The sequence below is a fragment of the Anastrepha ludens genome, chromosome 4 (assembly GCF_028408465.1).
Source record: "Anastrepha ludens isolate Willacy chromosome 4, idAnaLude1.1, whole genome shotgun sequence".
NCBI lineage: Eukaryota > Metazoa > Arthropoda > Insecta > Diptera > Tephritidae > Anastrepha > Anastrepha ludens.
The window spans coordinates 69,083,606-69,103,928 of NC_071500.1; the positions used below are offsets into that span (position 1 = coordinate 69,083,606).

General features: G+C 35.3%; 1 long non-coding RNA gene across 3 annotated transcripts; it reads left to right on the forward strand.

Annotated features, from left to right (window-relative positions):
- Window positions 1-7,518: 7,518 nt before the first annotated feature.
- LOC128861655 (uncharacterized) lies at window positions 7,519-8,771 on the forward strand. Of its 3 annotated transcripts, none has more exons than XR_008454396.1 (4): window positions 7,519-7,607; window positions 7,662-7,729; window positions 7,790-8,431; window positions 8,525-8,771. It is a non-coding gene; the product is annotated as an uncharacterized LOC128861655 (long non-coding RNA). The 3 variants fall into 3 exon arrangements; XR_008454397.1 differs by having other exon boundaries at window positions 7,790-8,138; window positions 8,186-8,771; XR_008454395.1 differs by having other exon boundaries at window positions 7,790-8,771.
- The last annotated feature ends 11,552 nt before the right edge of the window (window positions 8,772-20,323 follow it).

The window sequence follows — 20,323 nt, forward strand, 5'->3', positions numbered from 1 at the left end:
TCTGTGAAAAGAATATTTTCATGGCCGTTGATCGCGTGCCAACGAAGAAGCTGCTTGCATCTATCGAGTCTAATTTTCTTCAAGCGCATTGTCAAAAAAAGACCAGTTGACGAAAGCATTAATGTGGAGATCATCTCTAATTAGTCTTGATATGGATCTGGTCGATTTATTAATTTCACTGGACATGATTTTTTGCTTTTGAAGGGGATTTCTGCGAATTCTTTCTCGAACGGCTTTTATAGCTGCACTGGTTCGAACCACGGGAGGAAGATCACTTTTTTTCTATATGTCATTCAGGCGTTTGGGGAAAACGATTGATCGTGCGTAAATCTCACTTGCAATTTTATCACATTTTTGGAATGGAATCACTGCAATGCGATTTTTCTTAGTTCCCCACTCCATTGTTAATAAGCGAAGTTTGCCACGAACCTGAGTATAATTTAGGAGTAGACGATGCATACGAACAAAAGCAAAAACAACGGAACTTTTTTCTACGAAATTATTCTCGCCGTATGCATTGTAAAATTTGTCAGAGAATTTATGGCAAGATTAAGTATTCTACAATATTATAATATACAAGGTGACGTAAAATTAATCACCCCAACGGAAGATTTATAATATTTACAAATGGCGTCATACGTCACTCATATTTGACACCTTTGAACGTGACAGCTGCATTATAAAAACAGCAAGGAATGGAGCGCGTGAAGGTCGAAATAAAGATCTATATCACTCATTTTTTCATTTAGTAAAAAAGTTATTCAAAAACAAAATTGGATGATTCAGTTTGCGCCATCCTATATTGAATTTGTGGAAGTGTTGAGTTTATCTTTTTCTATTCTCATATAAGATACGAAGCATTTGGGCGCGTATGGAAATATTTTCATAATGTCAGCGTATAATGAAGGGACATACTTTTCGAGAAACGAAAGCACTACAAGTCATGTTTGTCTTTAAAACTTTGGCATAAATGCCTTACATATATTATTTACCTTGCTGCAAGGACATACTTGCATATATATCGATGAATATGTATTTTAATAGTAGATAAAAAGTGCGTATTTTCGCTTCTATAAGCTGCGGTAACAAGTAATGAAATTTAGTGTTTCATTTAAATGCAAATGAGCATCTTAAAATATGTAAACCAATTCTAAGCTTAACAAAATTATTCTAACCCACAGTGATAAATTTGTTGGTCACACTGAAGTTGGCACAACAATGTTTAATAAATGCGTCAATGAGAAAATTTAAATAAAATCTTAGATTTATTTAGAAGAAGTTATAAAAAGGTAAAACTAACAGTTTAATACCTTTTTAGTTAGATTTTACTTGGTTTAAAGTTTCTTTCGTTTCAGAGCAAATGAGCACGAATTTCATGCTGGACTTAATTTTTCCTTCTACCCTCTTCGCCTCTTCAAAACTGAAGGAATAATACCATTTTTTAAATGCTGACATAGAATGCCTGTGTTATTTACCGATTCACATCTCATTTGCTAGGCATAACCATCTCCGCCTACGTTTCACCTTTAAGTAATTTTAATTTGCTCATTTTCTCATTTCTCGCCATATTCTTATTGCAACTAATAAATAAGTAGAATATATTCGGCCCATTTACCAGACTTATTGTAAATGGCAAACTGGCAAACGATGAAGCTGAAAAGAATATCTCACAAACTGTCAAACTGATTTATTGAGGAGGTGAACGTAATTTCACATTAAAAAGGTCATGGCCAACTTTATCTGCATCCATCCGAGTTGTGTGCTCCCAGGAAACCACCGAAACGTATGGGAGGCATGGAAAGAAGAACCATTAAACAGGCGTACAGGCGTACAGGCGCACAAACTGCAGCCGTCATTGTCTTTCTTTCTTGCTTGCTTGGCAAGTTGCAGCGCGAAATTTACTATTCTCAACCCCAGCATGAGCTTTTTTTTTAGTTTTTTGTTCTTTTTTTGTTGTATTTAAGTGTATGCACCTTTTGGTATCATAGAATGCAAACAAAAAATCCAGTTGCATGTCAAGTTGCGGCCATGAAGCTCCTTCTATCTTTCTTCTTGCTTGTTTGCGGGTATTCGTTCGGTCGTTCGTGCGCAGTTAGGCTGGCTTCTTGCGTCTTTGGGTTCAATTCTCTATTTGAATTTTCGATTCTCTCTTCGTTGTGCATTCGTTTCTCATATTTTTCGTTTTTCAAGCATTTAAATTCGCTGACAAAGCGTTTTTATGCTGTCTTTGTGAAGGCGTCGCAATTGCATTGCAGCTGGTGCGCTAATTGTTTTCACAAAACACTTTTCCGCTCTTTTTGTTTCCTCCGATTTGCATTCGCATTTAATGTTTGTTCCATAATTTTTGAAGAATTGTAGTTGAAGTTCGCGGTGTTGTATTGTAAAGAAGTTTTTCCTTCTTACTGCAACATTTTGAATACATATTTTAATTGGCGGTCATCAGATCTGGTTAATGGCGGAAATTGATGCAATGGGACATTTTCATCAAAGAACTCAGAAAACTTATTTTACCGTACCACCAGCTTTGCCAAATTCATTTTTCTTTCTAAATTTATTTGTAGAATATTTCCGTCTTTTAGTAAAGGTACCATTTTTATGACATCTTTGACATTTGTTAAATAGACAAATGTTAACTTTATGTGATAGAACAACGCGTTAAAATGATTGAAACTTATTATGAAAGTGGTCGAACTTTAAGAACATATCACAAAGTTCCTGACTTTTTTGGTGGAAATAATCATCTGAATGCGTCGACAGTTCAAAGTTTGGTGAAGAAATTTCTAGAAACTGGTTCTGTCGAGAATCGAAAAAGGACTGACAGATAAAAACTGTAGGTTCTGTTGAGAATATTGCTGACATCAGAAAAAACTGAGTTCCATGCCTAGTTATCTGCTTATATATTTGTTATTGTTATTAAGTTCTTTAGGTCAAGGTTTTATCACAACAGATTTTTTTGAAATTTTTCAATTCACAAAGAATTATTTCATACAAATTTCACAGCTCAACGCTATTTTCTTTCCCTTATTTTGAAAAAGCGCGGAAGTATAAAATGTACTGAGTACAGCGAAGTGGCAAGCAATCATGTTGCAAGTAGGCAGAAGTGCGCGAAATCGGTAGGAACTGACAAAGAGGTTCGGAGAATCAGCAGAAGAAAATGTACATGAAAATTGCGATTTTAATTAAATGATATGAAAATTGAATAGGAAGAGTAGCAGCGCATAAAGAAGGTGGCAAGGGAAAGAGCAAGTGGTAGGCGTGTGGTGGGATTATGTAGGTGTATGCGCGGAAAATGGGTGTGCTTCATACAATTTGAGAAGATAAGCAGCTCAAGCAATTTCGGCTGATACTTTAAGCTTTATACTTTCGCTTCTACTTGATGCACGTTTTCCATTAATGGTTTACATATTTCTTCATATTAACCCTAGAAGGGTACTGTGAGTAAAATTTACTCACATAAGAAATAGATTTGTTCGTAAATCTGCAGGTTGGCCACACTGAAAGTCAAGCCACTAGCAGTGCTTGGCCCACTCTGTCATTAGTCGGCTGCCGCAAGCATTGAATGGTGTTGTTTGATTTATCGCGCTTGTGGACAATTTAAAAAAAGTTAGTGAGTAAAATTTACTCATCGGTACCCTTTACGTACTAAATTGTGTGAGTCAAATTTATTAATCAGTAACTTACTACGTGTCTAAAAAATATATTTTGTACTGAATTATGACAGTTATGTTTCTGTTTTGTATTATGTTACCGTAAAGAAAACTACAGAGCATACAAATGGCAGGTCGCGGGCTATCAGAACAAAATATTTTGGATGCAATACTTGAACTAGAATCTGAGGAAGAAGACAATTGGAGTTGGAGCTTTGTAACTTTGATGAGGATTCTTAGGACAGTGTTGCAGATCCGGAATATCAACCAGAACCGGAAGAAGTATGGCATCAAAATTGTCATATCTTGTGATAGCGGATCAAAGTATATGTTGGATGCCATTGTTTACCTTGGAAAAGGAAGTGTTCCTCCTGCAATGGCTGCTGGTGAATATAATGTTCTTGAACTGCTGAAAAATGTAAAGGGCACCAATCGAAATGTCACGATAGACAATTGGTTTATGAGTGTACCACTCATTCAACGTCTCCGTCATGAATACAAAATAACAGCTGTTGGCACAATAAAAAAAAAAAATAAACCACAATTGCCTATAGAAGCTACAGATATAAAGTTTCAAAAACGAGCCGCATCCACTTCATTGTTTCTATTTCATGAGGATTTGACAGTTGTATCATACAAGCCCAATAATAATAAACTTGTATTATTGGCGTCTAGTATGCACAGTACGGGTAGTATTCATGAGACCACTGGAAAACCAGAAATAGTACATGTGTACAACTCAACAAAAGAAGGAGTTGACAGTTTTGACCAGATGTACCAAAACATTAACCATGGCAGGAAAACCAGAAGGTGGCCTCTAGCATTTTTCCAAAATATGATGAACATAGCTGCAATAAACGCATACATCATTTACGCGCACAACATGTGCAGCCGTGGGCAAAAGCCAGAATCCCAACTTAATTTTATGTTATCTCTACACAAGGAGTTAACGGAAGGATTTCAAAGTAAAAGATTAGCAACTAATACAAACATGAGCCTGGCGTAGAAAAAATCCATTCAGAATATAGTAGGCGCAAGCCAAGAGGCCCATAGTGCCGGAGAAGACCTAAAGGTGCCAAGAAACTACTGTAATTTTTGGAGTTATACCAAATGGAGATACACCACCACTTATTGCAATTGTGGATGAGCTATTTGCGGTGAACATGCACGAAAAAAGTGCCCTGAATGTGCTTGAAAAACAATTTTTATGTATTCATAATCGTCAAAAATCAATAATAAAGTATTATTTTTGCTTATTTTACATATTATAATAAAAAATTACACTTATATTATATGCTGGCCTTAAATTTTTTTCATTTAAAACTACTATTTTACAAAATAAATCAGATAATAACGTAAAAATTCTGAAGTGAGTAAAATTTACTCATCGGTACCTATAAGCGCCTATAATTTAACCGTACCCTTCTAGGGTTAATATGATGTTTCAAGATGGCTGCCGCTACTATTTTACATAATTGCGAAAATATCAAAAATTATTGCCTATATGTACTGAATAAGAAATTGTACAGCGAGAGGTTTATTTATATAAGAGTAGGGCAGCAACATATACGTTAGCGTGTAGTAAAGTTCTTACTTTTTATCGCTTTTGGTAGACCTGTCGAAAGTTGGCTTTCTATTTCTAGGTATAAAGATGAAACATATTATTTGCCGTATCGTATCATATTAAGAAGTGCGCCCTACACCATTCAATAAAAAAAGTTAAATTAAACCTTTTCATTCGTGCATTTATTTATACAATCGCATTCAATTTTTTTTTAATTAGTGCTTACATTTCAAAGCGCTTTCATGGTCTTCTAAGGTAAATGTATAAGGCTATTTAATCATTGTGTACAGAATATAGAAGGTGTCGCCTTCAGAAAAACTTTTGGGATTTTTACAACTGATTTTCATGATTTTGACAACAGAAAATGCCATCATTACAAATAAACAAACAAAAAGAGAGAAGTTACTTGCTTATATATTAAATATTTAGGTCTTATGCTCGACGAGGAGATCAGGACAGCAGAAAATAAGTAAGTAAGTATATATTCAGTGAATGGATTGATAATATGGCGATTTTAAGATTTGTGATTTGTGAATTAAGCAAACTAATCAAAATGAAGGGATTCGTTTTTCGCTTTTTTTTGTGACTTACGCCGTGGCAAGCAAGTATGTGTGGGGGGTTTCATTGCTTTCGCTTACGCTTCCTCTTCAAAAAAACAAAAGTATTTTTTCCTTTTTTTTCTTTTTTTCCTTTTGTTTGTTTATTTGAAGAGATGGCGTCACAGCGAATTCGGAAGGTGCAATCTTACATTCTATAATTCTTGGCTATCTTGTTAATGTGTTTTGTGACATCAAATGACTTTCAGTGATGAGCTTGCACTGCGAAGGAAAAGTTGTGTTGGTTTTTATTACTAATGATTTGAAGTGTTACTGTTTTAATTAAGCATTGTAATTAAAAACTTGCAAACATAATATTAAAAATCTTTGATATATGAAGTATATTAATAGCTGTGTAAAACTTCGTTTATATTAATATACCAAATTTGAATAGGCTGCGGTCATTTCAAAACGTTAACCTAAGAAGGTAATATTTTACGATTTTTATTAACTCTTATAAAGACAGCCTTTCATTGCTGCGCTTTTACAAAAAAAAAATATGTTTAAAAAAATTCCATTTACTATCTTCCTAATATAAATATTAGTGTTCAGCCAAATGACCATTATTAGAGGTTAATTGCACAGTATCCAATAGAGGAATAGACATTCAAGTGCCATTTTCATCTTCCATTTGATCGCACACATAATATTTTTCCGACCTGTCACTTCATTTTTTGTTTACAAGCCATTCAAAGTTGACAATGGAAATTGCCGAATATTTTGCGGTAATAAAATTCTTTGCATTTAAGGTTTATCAGCGCAACAAAAATTCATGAAATAATGGTGAAAGTCTCACAGGAATCTGCTCCCTCATTTTCAAATAGGCGGCTCAAATAAATGAGTACCCCATATTTTACGTGAAGAACTAATATACATAAGAAAAAGCTGTTCTCAAAGAAAATACTGCATTCGCTAACAATTCAGCGTAAATCTATGAAACTGTATTTTGCCGCGCTTCCGGAAAATTATTACAGATATGGTAAAAAATTATGAGAAGATTGTTGGAGGATTATGAAGAATAAAAAAAATTATTTCATTTATTAATGCACATTTTTTTGTTTTTGCTTTCGTCCCTTTTAGCCAGCTTCTACAAATTACCTTTGACTTCTCTTGCAGTTTCAGTTAACCATCACTGGCTGCCAAAGTTGCAAGTCTTAATATTTGCTAGTTTGAAATCAGCAAACTTATTTTTTGAATTTTCTATCTGGCGATTCAGCTGGTTATTTCATGACTTTGGTTTTAAAGCACGTTCGACCCATTGTAATATAGCATTTAGAAAGTTTGATTGCAATATTTGCGAGTTTGATTAACATCTTACGAATTGGCGTGGCTACTTTACAATAGAATTTATAAAAAAAAATAAGAGAAAAGACAAGGCTTACTTACTTACGAAAAAATTTGAGCCATGATTCAATTATAGAAGGTTAGGTAAGTGAACAGCTTTCTCGCTCCCTCTTGACATATCGGCTCCCTTATTTGAAAACGTGTTGCTTCTTTACAAAAAAACGTACCTATTTCACAAAAAAATTTTTGAATTCTAGTAAAAACTAAACTTTTGGTGCAAATTATTTGGTCGGCAACACCGTTCCCACTTTGACGCTTTGCTTTGTTATTATTCGTTGAAAATCTTTTATCTGTTTGTAAACATTCAAGTAAGTATAATAATAAAAGCTAATTATTTTGTAAATTAACGTCGTTTTTCACTATTTAGGTCGATTATGTTTTACATATGGTGATAGTCGATTATTTGGAGTCGGCTTTCTGCTGCAGAAAACCACCGGTTTGTGAATTTTCATACATGTAAGTCCAGATCAGACATTTGTAAAAATTCTTATTAAACTTTTTCATTCATAGGTTTTTATAGCAGCGTTTTTGCAAATATAACAGAGACCACCTTACATACAATACATAAACTACAGTTAGTAAGTTCTTTTAGAATATTTGCTAATAAATTGTAATAAATAAAAAGTTTTTATTTGTAGGACTTCACAGACGGGCAATTGCTGCGGAAGGTGTGTGTTGAAGAGCTAGGTGGCCCAACTATTGTGGTTTTTAGAAACGAAACGCGCGTATTTCTACCATTGTCTCATGTGGTGCTACGGACAATTTCATAGGAGACATGGAGCGTGTTGTGTATAATGGTGCAAATACCTGTTTAACATGTGACGGTCATTATGTGCCTAGTACTGCTACCTCTGAAATCAATTTGACTTCCGAACTGGCTGTCCACGTCGATACCTTACCCCATCTACAACAATATGCTGTACGTAGATGTATGCGCAACACCTACACGAGCAAGTCCTCGTGCTTTAAATCTACAATTACAGATAAGTTGTAATGATATATTTGTGAGTTATTTTTAAGTTTTTGGTTTACAGGTTTTTGATTTCTGCCTGAAGTAAGTGCAGCGTTCCAACACCTATACGAGCAAGTGCACCCACATTCCTCATATTTCCTCTCCGATTCATTAATGAGACACGTGGTATTGATATACGTAAATTTACAAACCATCACAATTACTAAAAGTGGATTATATTACCAATATCTAAAATTTTTCGATGTATAAGTTTTAGTCTATAATAATACATTTTCCTATTAATATTAGGGACGCAAAGTATATTAAGGTAGACAAATTTTAAACTATAAACTAGTAAATTTGTAATTTTTATTGCAAACTATTTTAACTCTTCTAATTTCAATTTTTTTCTTATATTTAGAAATGATCGACTGAACTTCTGCTTTCGCAATGTCTTTACGGTAACATACTACATGTATCTACATGTATTGTTATGCACGAAATAAGAAAAAAAATTAAACTTTCTGTTTCATCTCATTCCTGTCGATTAAGTATATTTTGACCTTTGGTGTATTAAAAGACTTGTACTATTGTAGTAAATTAAACACATTAAATTCCTTTATTATGACTATTTTTTGTTCTCTTCCACAAAATATACTCAAATCTATTGCAAGATTATATATATATATATATATATATAATTGGCGCGTACACCCTTCCTGGGTGTTTGGCCGAGCTCTTCCTCCTATTTGTGGTGTGCGTCTTGATGTTATTCCACAAATGAAGGGACCTACAGTTTCAAGCCGACTCCGAACGGCAGAAAAAAAACACATACATAAGTAACATCACATAGTTCTGCGTGCTCTTGTGTTAGATAAACATCGAAAATATTCTAAATAAATATTACATTTGTTTAAAGAAAAAAACTATAATTTTTCTGTCGTTTCGTTTTAATGTAGATTAAATAACCAATATACTTGTTTTTCTCTTGGTACAGGACTAATTAGTTACTTTACGTACTTTTTTACTACCTCTAGGCAAGAAGGGGAAAACATTTTTCCCTTTTTCCCATCCTTCGTAAATGCAGCCCTAAAATAAGGGAGTGTCAAAGCGCCCTTGTCACTACTTACCTAACCTTCTATAATTGAATCATGAATTTGAGCTATAACTCTACATGCGTGTAGGTGATGGCATCGGGTGTTTTTCAGCTACATGAGAACAATCGATACCGATTACTATGGTTTGGTAAACTGTGTTCAGTACGGTTCGTCATCATAAATCGTTTACCGCCAGAACAGCGCTTCCAAATAGTGGAAATTTACTTTGAAACAAAAAAAAAACAGATAAATTTCTTCGCGAACTTCATAGAGCACTGACGGCATCATTTCTTTCGAAGTGAGGAAGGATCCGCCGTTACTATGAACAGGGAGCGTGGTCGAGCTATGCTGACTGAATTTTTGTTTCCAAAAATTAATCAGCTAAACATCGACGACAAGTCGGCACAACTTGCCATACATCGCGCTTAGCAATCGACTTATTACAATATTCGAGCCACCTTTGACTGATCGAATGGTCCATCATGCAACTCATAGCCGCTACGGATATATGCCGGACGTCATATTCGAAAAATAAAGCCCATGAAATTATTTAGCCGATTATAATAAAAAAAAAAATCAATTCAACAATATTTCTGTTTTGTATTATCATTTTAAGTTGTCAAGCTCTTAAGAAACACCCGCTACGTACAAAGCCTCCGTGGTACATAAAATATTTATATACATACATAGGTACATACATATGTATAATGAGAAATAAAGTGCAGCATATTTTACGACGCTGACGGTTATAAAAATTACCGAAGCGATACTATAAATGGCCGATGCCTTGAAAGAAAATGCACCAAAAAAATAAGAATGTGAAATTGGAAATAAAAATGGAAATAAATAACTTTTTATAAATAAGTCTGTATTTATGACCAAAACTTACTTCGCAGACTTTTAATTGACTCTAACAGCTCCAACTCTTGGCAATTTTATAAAATTAAGTTTTAAAAGTTATTTTTGTATTTTGTTTTTGTATTAATATTCCAACTAACTGTTATAAAGCAGCAACAGTCCTTTCTTTGTCAACACTTGGCAATAATGACCTTCCGGCCAGTTTTCCAAGCAATCAGACACACTCGCGCCGTCTAAGGCTCGTTAAAAACACAGGCAGGTGGATGAAAATAAAAATGTGGCAAAGTAATAACTACAGTGAAAGGCTCCAGCATGGGCAATAACAAAATGGAGCACTTGGATGCATACAATTTGAGGAACTATTTAATGAGAAATGGAAAATTTAAAATTTTAAACACGAAAAGTCTTCAGCATAGTTTGAGTGGCATGTTGTTGGCAGCGAGATGTATCAAAAAAGGCCATCCGTTGTGGTGTGAGCAGCGACTCGAGTAACGTGGTACTCGTACTAGCTATCTTACGAAAAATTCCAAACATAGTTCCATCGGTGTTCTCTTAGTCCTCGTAAATAAATTGATGAGTGTTGTTTCAGATAAGAAGCCGAATTGGAAGAACAACGTAGCTCAGCGGTATGATAAAGCCTCTATAATCTTCTATACTCGTTAAAGAGTCAAATGTAAGAAGAGGATCTATATCCAAAAGTTTTTTGCTGGTTATCGTTGTACTCCTATGTGAAGTGATTTTACGGTGATCTGGTTTGGCTAACTCATACGTCCTAGAGTGCAAAATCTAGTACGTTTTGCATTAGCGGTTCTTTTAGAACTAGACCAAGTAAAGCTCTAAGCGCCATTTTAAATCTTCTGCTTCTACACTTTGCGATGTATATATGGTTCGGGAGCTATTGCCTATTGACAATAGAACTGCCACAGTTGGAATTCTGGACTTTTTCTTTTTTAATGAAGAACTTGTGCTAAGCCGTTTTAGGCAAGCTTGTGAATTTTGAAACATCTTTTCGAATCTCAAGTAAAACGTGGCCGAAATGGGACCTAAGAGCAGCGTGGAATAAATTACTTCATGGAAGTGGAGATACATCGACTCACTAACATCGGTGTCATTACATCACACTTTGTTGGGATTAATACAATAATGCTGATCGGGTTGCAGAAGTTTCTTGAACAACAGGAAGGAATTTTTCAATTAAAAACCGAGAAAAAAATGTGATTAAAATTTTGTGCCTACCGAAAATCATTCACCATCAATCCTGTTTCATATCTTTCAGCTCTTCATTCACCGAACCATAATATAAGGTGTAGTATAATGAAGCAGACAAACGTTCCCAATTTCGGTTTCGTCGCAACTGTTACGTCAAAAATGTTCCACGTCCTGGAAAGTCATATGTCCGAAAATGTCTACAAAATAATAGAAATCGTCCAGCTTAGGGCAATTGGAAAGGAAATGTGTTCAATCAGGACAACGCTATGGTTCACACGTCTATAGAGAGTCACCAAAAGCTACGGTAGCTTTGCTTGTAGATGCTTATACATTCAACTTATAGCCCAGACCCGGCGCCAAGTGATTATATGAGAGAGTCAGTTGAAAGTATTTGTATAACTTCTGTTATTTCAATGACTCTCGTCATTGTTGATATTGAAAACACTAGCAGTTGGTATTTATTTTCATTTGCATGTACACTATTTTAATATTGTATAGATTCTTGTCCTTCCGTATACTAAATCTGTTTGCAAAGAGATTTCTGGAAGCTTGTAAAATATCGGTACGAATGTGTGACATGTTTTTGCTGAACGCTAATTTCTGTCAATATTAATTAGCATTGTATGAAAGCTAGTGGCACGCGGTTTTTGTACTGCTAATTTTGTATATGCATATGTACATATATCTGTAACTACATATTCTACGTACCTGGAGGGAAACTCTTGCAAAAATCGACATTAAGCACTTTAACAAGTGTACCCAGCATCATTTGTTTGCCTTTCGCATATCTAATTTCTGTAAACTTTGACATAACAATGGCTAAACAAACTGAGCCAACTCACCAGGCCAAATCCAACAACGCAGAAGGTACGAGTAGATTTGCATGAATGTTTTGCATTCCCCAGCTCGACTTGACTACATGAAAGGTAAGCAAACCAGGATACTGGCAACAGTATGCAATTCTAAGTGCAGTTGACATACGTCTGGCACACAGGCATACATACCCACATGAGAATATGCATGCAAATATATAGAAAGGAATACGAGTCTCATTCTAAAAGTCTTTCAAATCAAATAATTTTGTTTCTACACTTAAAAATAGCTCAGTTTTATATTTTTTGCGAAAGGTTGTTAACAGAGATCGCGCGAATTCTGGTTTTACGTACAATTATGATCGCCTCCAAAATTTCAGTTCGGTTCCAGTTCGGCTTCGACTAAAATTCCGAAACTTGATGGATCATTTTTTACTTCTTTTGTTGAAAACTCATACAGAGTGGCGCAAAATTAATCACCCTATCGGAGGATTTATATTTTTTTTCAAATGGCGCAGTACATCAGTTATATTTTTTTAATTTAGTAAAGAAGTTATTCAAAATTAAAATTTGCGCTACCTTGAATCGGGTGTTATTCATTATGAGATATCGATACCGATAACTATAGCTTGACAACTGAAAATGGTAAACTGTGTTGACATTTCTTTTCAGCAAGTTGTTGTAAGTCATCATGAATTATTTAGCGCCAGAAGGATTCCAAATTGTAGACACTTACTTTGAAAACGATAAATCTGTACCTGAAATTCATAGAGCACTGGCGGCATCATCGGTCTTTATTTCTTTCGAAATGCAGAAGGAGGACGACGCAACTTGCCTTACATCCCCCCTGACAATCGATTTATTATAATATTCCAGTCACCATTGACTTCATACGGCCAGATTTATTGGAAAAAGTGGTCACAAATTGGACTGATCGATTGGACTCTGTAACTCGTAGCATATTCAAAAAATAAAGACCATGAAGTTATCTACGAGATTATAATAAAAAAAAATCGAATATTTTTGTTTTGTATGATCACTGCGAGCTCTCAAATTAAAAAATAACACTCAATATAAAATAGTGAAAAATTGTTTTCTCTAGCAAGACCACCCAATTTTCCCTGTGAGTTGTAGAATTTGCAATCCACTCCGGCTCTGCTCTGTATTTTTGATATATTTCTTTCAGATACATTTCTCTTTGCAAACTTGTAAATAATAAAAACTAAATGGATATATATGCCATATGTTTACAAATATAAGGGTCAATCAGAAATATTTGCTCTTCAAATAGAAGAGTTGGACATTCCAGCCAAAAAATTGTATAATATACACATTTTATGTGAGACTTTTGCCTATATTACATGCTTATATTACTTATTATCATTTTGAATTGACTTCTTCTCAATATAAATTTGTATTTCTCAATATCAACATAAACTCTTATATACTCAATAAAATTTTATACTCCCTTATTTTTATTTTCTTCCTTTTAACTTACATTTCTCAATTTCAATTTACGAAAAGATGTAGTAATAAAAAAATATAATAATAAGTAATTTATATATATATTTATTTCAGTAGGTATGATTGGGGCTGATAAGCTTCTCGTCCGACTTGTAGTTCCCGTTTCTGTCCTACAAATGAATTACTTTGAAATTTCATGTCACCTGTGAACAGCAGCTAGCTTTTATGAGAAACTCTTTTCAGATAACTGCCCGTAGGAGTGCTGAAGCCAGGTTTTATAATAAACAATTTTCTTTCTAACAATCAATCGAAAGTACTTTTAGAATATTATTGATCTAAGTATGGTTTGTGAGCGATACATCGCAACCTAAAAGGAACCGCCCGCTTTCCGCGATGGTCACTTCCACGCTACCGGATCAAACTGTACTTATATCTTGCCAAGGACTCTCACTTAAGCTGCGCTCTCCAAAAATGTTATAATTTCTGCAAATATAAGTATGTTTACAAACGCTTACTCATATCCAATATGTATGTATGTATGCGGTCACCAGTGAATATAAAAATATTTGACTTCATTTAGCCTCTGCCGCTGTGCCACCTCATAAATTTACGCTGTGTTGACAAGTGTAAATTAATGAATGTGTCTCCACTGCCACTATCATGTGTGTACATATGTATTGTATTCTTATTCGTATGTATGTGCTCACTGCATTTATACTGTATACTTATATATACATATACACAGACCTTTGCTAGCAAATCACTGTTTTTATACTCGTCATACAATGGTAATTTGCCATAATGGATGCCCTACTCCAAGGCCATGACAGTTGTGGTGTTAAGGAAAGAGTTAAGAGTTAAGGAATTATTAATTAGCAAGTGGCAATAAAATAATATTTATGTGTATATGTGCGTGTAAGTGCAGGCATGCTAAGTCATCATGATCACCAAACAACTTCATATTGTTCTGCTCACACATCTCCTACCCCCTTCCATAAAGTGTTTTGTACGTCTAGCAGTTACTCATTTGTTAATATTCAATAATCGCCTGACTAATTGCCACTGGTAATTCGATTTTGCCCAGCGATTTGAACGTACATACATTTGTGTGTATGTAGATAAACTGCTGTAAGGACCTTTTCAGTTAATTCTCATGTCAACAGCTGCATAAGTTTATGTCTGTGTATCTCATTACGACTGGCAGTTTGCTCGCATTCAATTAGAAGTAACATCTGCAGCTTCATTTCAACCAATATGTGATTCGCGATGGTCTGCGATTTTTTGACAATTTCCATGGGCAATAGTTTGGCAAGAGATATATGTAGTTCTTACTGCAAACCATCTAGAACGTTATTTAACATCTATAGATTTAAAAAGAAGAAAATGCAATAGAAGCATTCCATGGAAAGAGGAACTCTTAACTAATTTGCAAATATTCGATTTTTTAATTTCAATATACACTTGAAGCAAGATGATGTATTGCTCTTCTTCTTGAATGGCGCGTTAACCACTTAAGGGATTTTGGTCAAGTTTAACATTTCATAAGCCTTTTATCATGCCCGTCCCATTGTACGGCTCATAAGGTTGAACCATGGCAACATTCGATGAGGCGTCCCTTAGAGTGTTTGAAAGAAAGAAAATGGACTCTTGCACGTTGGTCATGGTGAGTATAGCAGGCGTTGGCACGATGGGCTGTATGAGCTTAACGCAGCCATAGACATAGCAGCGAACAAAGATTCAGCGACTGCGCCGGCTAGGATTGAACGTCCGAATGGATACGAACTCTGACTGTGAAATTGTTGGATGCGGTACCACTTGGAAGAGCATGGCCTCCTCTGCGTTAGAAAGATCAGATTGGAAAGTACTTGGCTTCACTTGGTGTGACCAACTGGCACCGGTTAGCACGAGAAAGAAACGACTGGCGCGCTTTGTTAAACTCAGATGATGTCTTCATGGAAATTAATTTAAAGGAAACATAAAGCTTGTTGCTGTTGTAGCAGTATACTTATCCCTGTTAGCGTTATGTGTGATAGATCACCAGGAAATTTGCTGCTTTCGACAAGTATTAGATGAGTGGGTTTGATGGGGCATGCGAAAACTTAGTTACTGTCGTGCGGGATGCCTTCACATACTGGACATATGCTTAGTATGTCGGTATGTAGAACGTAATTGTTCCAAAGCTCGAGTCACCTGCTTTAATTGTGCCCTCATTTATTTTGAGAGTCCCTTGGTTAGAATCATATTTTTCATTTGTCTGTATGTCATTACTGCGCGATCAGTGCCGCTGGATTGGGGTAGATGAAACTTGAATTCTTTATTCCATTTAAAGTATACAGTGAACAAAACTTAACTGGATAAAAGTTGCTTTAAATACTGCGTTTTATTATGAGATACAGCCTCAAACCTAAGATATGCAAGTTTTAGTGTCCGCCACGTGGCACTCAATTCCTGTTAAGTGATATTATTTCAAAATGACTAGCTCCAACATTTTAATTTATATTCTTTTCGTCTCTTGCAAAATCATCCGACAGGTGTGTCTGACTCTCAATGCTTCTGCTAAGACGAGAAAATCAGAAAATCTATCCAGACGTAGACTCACCAATCCTTTAATCAGCTCTGTCGGAATCAAATATCTTATAAAATTTTTGAAAACTACACACTGGTTTTAGGGGAGATAAGAACAAGTTCTCCATGCGGCATCACAATGGGCTATGAGCCTGAGTGTGTGCCGCTTCAAGCTAACCTAACCAATCCTAAGTTCTAGTTTCGAAATCGGGGTTTCAAAATTGTGTAATCTCAAACCCAAAAACGTTTAAATTTTCACGTGTAGATATATAATACAAGGAAATTTTACCTTACAAAGTACTGTTTGCTGCAGTTGTATGCCAGTTATGGTTAGAGTTAAATTTAGTGATAGTTGTTGGACCAGAAAATATCGATGCAACTTAAAAAACGTCTTGGAGAAGCGAAAAAGCTTCGAAAATTGGTTCAAACAAATGCTACAATGGATTGATCGTCATGGAAAATATTTTGGAAAACAATAAAACCGTTCACAACCACCAGTGTTAATTTTTCCATTGTCAGAAAATGTCAGATATGACCTGGTATCTCAAATACACAGTTTGTTTATTCTATTTGCATCCGCTCTTATTATACATTCTTTAATTATGATTATTTTCAGAGAAAATGTTTTTATATTGGAAAGGATCAGTTCAGGCCTATTATTTGTAATTATCAGAAAATAATTGAATAGAGGATAGATAGATGGTTATAGAATCTATTCAATCGTTTTCCGATGATAAACACTTGAACTTTATTCCGTTACTACATCTTAGCTGTAGCATGAAGTGCCTAATCAATCTCCTTAAAATGCTTATATGTTATATGGCCCGCTAGGCAAGTGTGTGTATATGCACGTAGGTGTGAATGTAAGTGTACTAATTAACTGGATTTGGTTTGATTGGTAGACTAAATGCAAATAATACTTATCTGTGTGTATACGAGCAAATATGTATAAATATAAGTATACACGTACATTTATATTTGAAAATTATAACTGCAAATAAAAATTGTAGAGAAAATTGCGAAGTCCCAGTAAACAACTTCAGACTATCGACCTTACGAAAAGTTATCATATTATAAAATTGTTGGGATGATTTCAATTTGTTGAAAAATACTATAGATTTCGGTTTCTGCGCAGGATTTGAACACAAAAAAGTTCAAGAATTCCAAACAATAGAAAAATCATGAAAGAATAAAAATGGGAACATCATTTAATGCCATACGAACGACATTCTATGAATATAGCACTTTGCTAAGAAATACTTCTCTTCGATGGTAATTACAAACTTTTACTTAGAATATTCATCGAGGTACACTGAAAAGGCTTTCTACAATTAAAACCACTTTTGGTAGGTACTTAAATTGATATTGTTCATCTAAATATTTACGCAAATTTTCTGATGGAAATTTATATTTATCAAGTACAATATTTTTAAAAAATTTCTTCATCAAACTATATCCATACATAGTAGCTCTGATTATTGAATTGGTTATTGTTCGCTGCCATAACTAGTGAACTTTAAAAAAAAAAGAACGTTTCGCATTATTTCACCATAGTTGGCAATTTGATTTACTGGGTGTTAAAATAAAGTAAATACTCATACGTATGCATCGTGCATCTACCCTGCTGGGAAATCCGACGTAATCGTCAACAACGCTGCGCGGCGTTGTCGGTGAAAGTCTCAATTTACCCTCCTCCCATCATTTTTTTAGTGACAGTTTTGAACTCCAGCCGAATTAGACTGTAGGTAGGTAGGTAAAATGACAAGAGTGCCACAGGCACACTTCAAGTAGCACTTACGTGCCGTTTTGATACCATAATGTGGACCATTACCTGTGCAAAGAAAAGTTATGGGAAGAGAAAACCTTCTACAGCCATCCAGTGCTGTTGATGTTGTGGAGGAGAGAAAAGGGATCTAGGCTGGAGAATTTCTTCAAGTCATCCCCAACGGGCATGCAGCTTCTGCAATAGGGGTTGTATGGAATTTCAAGCTTCTCCGCATGAGTACCGATCACCCAGAAACTCCCAGTGAACACCGCAATGAGTTTGGAAATTGAATGGCGGGGGATTCCCATCACCTTGAGCGTTCTATTTCTATCGTATTGAGGCCATAGTGTTTTCGAAATAGCGCACGATGAAACAGACCTCAATCTGTCTTGCACTTTTCCTAGAAAGAAATTGTGTTGTTTCCCTTTAACAACCGACAAAGGGACCCCGCTGTCTGCGAGGGGGACAGCTGAAACCGGTTTTGTCGACCCCTTCCAGGCAAGCTCCTCGGTAATTTTATTACCTTCTATATTCCTGTGCCCAGGAACCCAGATAAGGGAGATGTTTCCTGCTCGATCGAGATGTTTGAGTTCCTCCTTACAAGAGTTCGGAAAAGATATTATTGTCTCCCTCCCAACAGCGATCTTGAAGTATTTTGCATGCCTGCAGGATCGCTAAGACCTCTGCTTGAAAAACGCTGGAAATGCTCGCTGATTTAGAGAAAAGCCCCGCTCCCACTCCAGATTCCATTTTGGATCCGTCAGTGAAAACAGAGGTACCTATATCCGTGCCGACTCTCCCGAATTAGAATGTGGTTATGCTAAAATTTTGATTGTCGAACCGACCGTGAAGTTGAGAGAGAGTACGCCGACTCTCACAGAGAACAAAATGTGAGCGTCCAAATAGAAGTGAAATGTGGTATTGCCACACGCATCAATGCCAATTTTGCCAATTTTGCATCATAAACCAAAAGACAGCAGATAAGAAAAATGTACAGCGCCAACAATTTATTATTTAAGATTCAAGGAAATTATTAAAGCGAATATTTTTTTTGCTACCTTTCGAGAAACGTGTACGATGCTTTGAAAGTTCTGCTACAAAGCCAACTAACTTCGCCACAAGATCTATCGCATATACGGTTTTGAAGCTCCCATGAGGTTTTCATAAATGTTTCGGCTTTTTTATAAAATTTCTCTGATCTATCCAAAAAACTTAATTTTATTTTTTTATTGTATATTTCGTTAGCAATTTTTAACGCTTTTTGTGTCTCTAATATATTTATATGCGGTCGCCATGGCCGAATGTATCAGTGTGTCCTATAAATTATGGATTTCAGGGGCTTATTAAGCTGAAAAGTCATATAACTGAATAAAGGGCTGACACCCACATCACCTGTAATGCTTAAGTTCTAGCTGGAGGGCAATTTGTTTGCCCTTACTTTTCGACCTCCCAGATTGGGCTCATGTTGATCTACGTAACTCCATCTACAGCGGGACGAGCTCTTCGTTCAACACGTATGATTTAAAATATTTTTCTTTGCTATCTGTAATTTCTTTAACTGAACTTTTTTGTACCAGCTGTCGTTTTCTCTGCAGGGCACCTATGTATTGAAATATGCCTGTATATTGTCATGTGCACTGGCGCGTTATAAAGCGTCTAACAGTATGCATATATAAGAGTGTGTGTTTGTGTGATTAAATTGCGAAATTTGCATAAAATACTAATTTAGTTACTAGCAGGAACGATAGAACATTGTTACCATCTTGCCCTTTTGTACTATTTAATTTTTTACTTCTGCACTCATTTCTCATTTTCTTTACTGTACGAACAAACAACTGTGCTGGCATGCCATATAAGCTGATATACTACAATATATGATACATACTTGTATACAATATGTCATTATATACATACAATACTTATGCATTTTGCGTGTAACATTAAATTTGCTATTGTTGTTGTATACGTATATATTTGACCCACCCTGTCCTATGAAAATTAGGCCCTGAATTCTTATCTAAAACTTGAGATTCGAGAATATATTTCTAGAATTTCTAGAGAGACTTAAATCAAATTACATATGTACGAACGCTTTGCATGACTCCAGCTACAATTAATACTAAAAGGTGTTTTCCCTAGTTTTCAAGGAAGCGAGTTTGTTCACCAACTTAATCTATTTCTCGCTCTTTTCGATTTTCTATTACATTAAAACTGTTGAGTCTCTTTTGGCTCATCGTAAAAAAGTGAATGTAAGAAAGTGTGGGGCATGCATTTTCGTCCAAGAAACGGAGAGCTCTATAGTCATGTGCCGCTACCAAAAGAGAATTTACCTTAAGCAGAAATACCGTCTTTGCCACCAATCAGCTTATATGGCTTTACCACCAATTTTTTATAATTTATTTCCATTGTGCGAATCGCACCCACGACTTCAGTTCTAACATCATTCTATG